The sequence below is a fragment of the Panicum hallii genome, chromosome 5 (assembly GCF_002211085.1).
Source record: "Panicum hallii strain FIL2 chromosome 5, PHallii_v3.1, whole genome shotgun sequence".
Classification (NCBI taxonomy): Eukaryota; Viridiplantae; Streptophyta; class Magnoliopsida; order Poales; family Poaceae; genus Panicum; species Panicum hallii.
In genome coordinates, this window is record NC_038046.1 from 949,743 (window position 1) to 955,791 (window position 6,049).

Here is a 6,049-nt window from a genome sequence, read left to right on the forward strand (position 1 = left end):
TTATGTAAAGATGAAACATTTATGCAGATGAATTGTAAAAGAACTTTGAATTTGAAATTGTACTATATAATAAAGCTATAAATTTAAATTTTGAGCAATTTTTATATTGAACATTTTTTAGTTTGAAGATATTTTGGTGTCCATATTGTAGGTACAACGGATCGCATGCAAGCATTTGTGCAAAAGAATTGCGAAAGTTTTTTGAATTTTAAAAATTACTCTATGATGAAGTTGTAGTTTTTGAATTTTTGATCAAATTCTATATTGAACAACTTTTTATTTTAATGCGTTTTGGTGTTCAAATTATACGTATAATGTTGCTCATGTAGAAGTAATGGATGGAACGGTTCGTGGTTTGATTTAATTAAAGTCCAAGGGTTTTTCTGAAGAAATTCCTGACAGAGGGTTAGGGCGGCGAGTTGATTTTATCATAACTTAAGGTTTTATTTGCAAATTTTCCTAAACCGGCAAGGTTGGATTGCGGGTTGATTCTAAGAAAAGTTATGGATTTTTTAATAAAATTACCTGAGAGAGGAAGCTAGACTGCGGGTTGATTTCTCTAGGGTTCGAGAGTTTTTTGCAAAATAACTGGAACATGCACGATCTGGGCCGTCCACCTGGCTGATCCGACGGTCGGGAATTGCCCGTAACGTGGCCACCCTCTCCGGCCATCTTTTGGTGCGGAAATCATATATAGAGATTTGTATGCTAAGCAGTAGTTATAGAATGCCAAGGGTGTGTTATAAGGTTTCTCATTTCAGAAAGTTTGGTAGATGTTTATACGATAAAATAAGAGACTGTAAGAACTTGAAGGTCCGTGCTACTATTCGTCCTTTACCAATTTTGCTTGTTTATAGTTAATATAATTGTGATAATTGATTGTGTACTATTTTCTTATTTTATGGATATAGGTTGAAGTGCGCCATGAAGGTAATGTTGTCATAGGGTTTTGGGAAAATACGATTTAAATCACGGCCTTGCCTGCCTTGATGTTCAAGCTGTACGTCTCAATCATGAGATGGAGGTAGAATTTCTACCAGGTAGTAAGGTAGTAGCTACAGGACGTGGTATCTCTTGCAAATTGATGGCCCCAAGTGGGGTACTGACCCATGATTCAAGCAGAACTGAAGATAGTGAAGAGCTTAGGTTGTCCACTTGTAAAATCTGTGAGGTACACTTGCATTATGGTACAATTGCTTTTAGTGTGTTTCTGTTCCTATATGCAGTCTATGAGGTACACTCGAATTATGACATGATTATTTAATGTTTTCTATTCCTATATGCAGTAAAGTATGACGATAGAAATGATGTTTTTTATTTAACTCTTGATCCATAATCCATGCAGATTCATAATTTTGCTCCAGTGTGACCTCTAACTTTTTCTATGTGCAAGGATTGGGAAGGTGAGTCACTTTTTAACATAGAACGGAACTTTGTTGGCATGAATCTTCTTTTTTTTTAAGGAAAGAATTGTGTTCCTGCCAACGAGTATAATCCTTGAACGGTTGAAGCATTTTTGGATGTTGCTGAGATGGAGTAAATTTCTTGAACAGTTACAGAACTTGAAGGCAGACAAGTGTACCTTCTATACCTTAAACTAACATATTTTTCCTCTGGGTTGGGGTTGGGGTGTGGTTGTGTGTGTGTGTGTGTGTTTTTTTTGGGGGGGGGGGGGGCTTCCTTTTTTTTTTACCTTTTTTTGTACTTATGATTGCTTTGTATTATTCAATTTTTTACCTTAATAACATGCTTTCCATTTTCTACCTTTACCAAGATATTTGTTGTCCTCTTGGCCATGTGTCATAATTGGCCTATGTTTGTCTAATTTAAATAGAACATCATTTTTCTTCTAGTCTAAAATTTGCACGCTAGAATGGATTATCTCTCTTGACTCTCAAGATTTTCTATTTTATTGAAATACATACCCATGCTAGCTCTAGTTTCGATTAATGGATAAGAGAGAATGCATTGCTCCACATGTAAAATCTCTAAAGGTATATCTGTTGATTATTATTATTAGTATTTTTTTCCTTTTACGCGGTTGAGGTTAATTTTCCCATCTGTTTTGCATTGCAAATGCAATGTCCATGTCATCTGGTTAGGTATGGATTGGGGGCCCCTGTTGACTTTTACGGGAAATTTGTTGGCATGAGCTTCTATGATATACAAAGAACTAGAAACAACCCCCGCCCTCCCTACCATGGGATGTGATTCTCGATGTCTTGGCATATTTTAAGACAAAGCGGTATGTTAGAATTATTTCTTGATATTTATGTGCTTGTCATTTAATGTTTTCATGCTTAGAGCGTGCACTTGGCCACGAGACTTGCTGAAGCTGCTTGAATCAACTATAATTTTCAATTAAATCTATTCTTCGATGTGTTGGACAGAACTGTTTCTGAAGTTGGCCATGATAGGTATCAATCCAGTGTGCTTGACTGCAAAGTTATTGGAGATAAGAGTGTTTGTCCAAACAGGTATTCTGATTTCTGATATATCACATAAGTACCATGAAGTTTTATTGTTGTGCATGCTTTAAACTTTTGCATCAGATATTGAGTGTGCGAATTGTTGAACTACAGGTGACTTGTGCCTAAGGCATTTTGGTGTCCTGTTGATTCCGTTGAGACAGTGGGTAAGACTTGTGTTGAAAAGCGAGGTCGACGCTGCCCCCCAAGTGAAAATCGTCAATGGAAAGAAGTATCGGTTTGCGTAGAGGTCATCATATCCTTCTTTACTCTTTGAATTGCTACCATCATATATATACTTTCTCTATTGCAAATTATTAGTCGTTTTGATTTTTCTAGATACATAAATTTTACTATGTATCTAGACGCCGGCAGGTTGAGCTTTTTTTTTCTTTTTCTTCATGAGGGTTGTTATTGGACTGGGCCATCAGTGGGCTCTGCTGCACGAGCGAACCACCAGGCCGCCGAGAAGCGGTCTTAGCCCACTGGACCAACCCTTTGGGGACGTAAATGAATTTCTTTTGATTTATGTTTGGGTGCGTGGGTTAACTAAATCTGGCAGTGTTCATTTACTACTAGGCTAATTGGGCTTGTCGCATGGCCATCGAATCAGGCTCAATTCGGCCGGCTAAAACGCTGCTTTGGGCTCCTTCCGACATGTTAAATCATGAAATGAGCCCACTCTAACATCATAATTATTCATAAAGCATCTATCTGTTGTGACGTTTTTTTTCATTTATTTACTGCACACATCTGTGTGTCTAAATGATGCTGAGGAGATGCGTGCTTGGTTTGGCCATCATGCTCCTCGCATCCGAGGCTCACGTAAGTATTTCATGGCTACGTGTCAGTACGGAGATAAGTCAGCGAATGGGTTCAGTAGGTTGACAGCCGGTACTGTGTTCTTGAAAGTGCATTTGCCTCTGTAAATCGGTTTTGGTATCGAGCTACGGATATTATGGATATTAAAATTTAATGAAATAAAATATTTGTGTGAAAAACGCCAATTTACTTGATAGATAGTGATGAAGCTTGAAAGAAGATTTTTATTTATTTTCTATTTTGAACTTGAGTATAGGAAACAATTGCTTAATTAAGATGCAAACTACTCAGGAGAGATATAAATTCACACATTTGCGCACTTAGTTTTCTTATTGACTCGGTGTGTGTCGGAAGTTGCTTGATAGTTCCGACAGGGGTCCTCGGCTAGCTGTTTTTAATATGATCGAAAGTTCCGACAATCACTTAACCAGCACACTAACGACTAGTTTTTGGAGCTCGGGTATTTATACCCCTTGGACCACTCCTTCATTTGCTGCTGACACCTCTCCAATCCCTTCAAGAGCTAATCTTTGAGTTGATTTGAGATAGGACTTTGGTGAGAGTAAGATTGAGGTGTCAGATTTGAGCACTTGAGTGAGAAGGCAGCCAAGTTCATCTCAAGAGCACTTTAAGCATTTTCATCCATCGATTTGCATTTATTACTTTTGAAGTTTGCTTCTAGACGGTTAGGTGTCGTCCAGTTGAGCGTCCTCTTGTGTGTGTGCGTCCCGAAAAATTTGTATTATCCATCCTTTGTGGATTTCATAGTAAGTGACTCAATCTTTCTTTGTGGTTGATTGAGTGGGGTAAAAGGTTAGTGAAAAATCCGGCTCTTTGTGAGCTCCTCAATGGAGATGTAGCTTACTTAGTGGAAGTGAACTTCGAAAAACAAATCTCTTGTTCACGTGCTTATTGCTTTTATCTAGTTTTTGTTGATCTAGAATTTATTTTATCCCGATCTACGTTCTCGAGTTGATGTGACTACAAAGAACACTTGCAGAGATCTCCTAGCATCAGTGTGAACTTTTGATTAAGCCAGGTTCTATAATTTCGAGTTTAATTTTGAATTTTGCATAGAAATTTATTTCGTCGGAAGCTCCGATCCAATGTCAGAAGTTCTGGTCCATCGGAATTTTCTACACGGTGTTAGAAGTTCCGACAGATTTAATTATTGTGAAGAATTTTTTAGAAATTTTCAGGCATCACTAAGATTCTTTCAGTTCTCGGTGGGTGGGAAGGTGGTAGCTATCCTATTACCAGACAATATACACTGTCTAGACAAGTCGTATCCTGAGTGGATGAGGGATTCCAATAAAATATGCATGTCCGTCCGCTAATTACAGAATATCTTATGATCGATGTTAGGTGAGTGTGGCTTGAGGAAGGGAATAAAGAGAGCTAAAAATGAAAGGAAGAAGGAGCTGAGATGAGTAACGATCAAGGTCAAGGTGGTAAATAAGCAAAATGAGGAGATCGCCCTGACGATCATCATTATTCTTTTTGCAACTGCCACCTCAGCCACCGCTTCCCATCCCTGCCAGGCTGCTACCTTCCCCGTACATTCACCTTTCTCTTCTTATTTCCCGCGAGCGAGGTTCCGGTGTGTTTCACCGGCGAGCGAGCGCGGAAGCCCGGCACTCATGTGGCTTCTCGCTTTGGGCGTGCGGCTCCTGCGCCCTTCCGTTGTGACTGTCCTGGCGCTGATTCCTCTGCTCCAACGGATCCAACCCGCCTCCACTCACCCTCCCTGACACCGACCATGAATCCACATGACGGCTTGGATGTAAGTCATAGGTCTTCTAGGGTTAGTTTAGGTGTTCATGATGGTGACGATGAGGAGGCGGCGTCAATGTCGGCCTTCCAATATTTTTCCCGTCACGGTGATGTCTGCTCAAGCACTGGCGCGCGCAACGTATGTGAGGGGTGGAGATTAGGTCTAGGCACGTGTGTATACATACGCTCCCCCCAACCGATTTGTGTCATATTTGCTCAATTTTTGTGTGATTTTGGTTCATTTGTGGGTTAGTCGGATTCAATTTGTGAGTTAGTCCCATTTGTGCAACCGGTGAGCTATCAGAGACTTGTTTTTCTCAGGTTAGTATTGGGTACCTATCGGTACATACAGATAGGGGTACCTCCTGCTAGGGTGTCCAAGCCCTGGTACTTCTCATAATCCACGCTCCCCCTCGCCTCTGGGCCACGTGGCATACGGCTTCCGGGCCTGACAGCTGGGGCCACGGTCTCCGGACCCTCCCCGAGCTCCGTGAGGTCCGGGACCTTTGCACACCCACGTGGGCGGGAGAGCTCTCGGGTAACCCCTGCGGACCCGGCCTCCCCTGGGAGGTCCGGGGCCGCCACGTGTGATGGCCAGACCATCACAGGTCAGCCCGCTCCGGCCGGCCACGGGGGCCCCGGACCCCTCTTTCCCCCGGGAAGGGGTCCGGTGCTGCCATGTGCTGCCCGGCGGGAGGAGCGGGGCTGACCCCGCCGCATGCCTGTGGCCGGAGGCCCCTTACGGGTCGCCTCTCCACCTACCAGCATTCAATGCGGTAGGTGAGTTGGGCGCGCCAAGGTCAAAAGGTGCGGCCTGCCACTGACACACGGGGCAGGTAAGCTGACACCACGGTAAGCCCGCCTGATCTGAAGGCGGCGCGTCGAATCACCGCGCACAGTGCGCGGACTGTGTGCAGTCCCGTCACGGTGCTGCGCGCGTGATGATGGTCTGTAACAGTGCGCATGGCACGAGTCAGCGCTGGCTC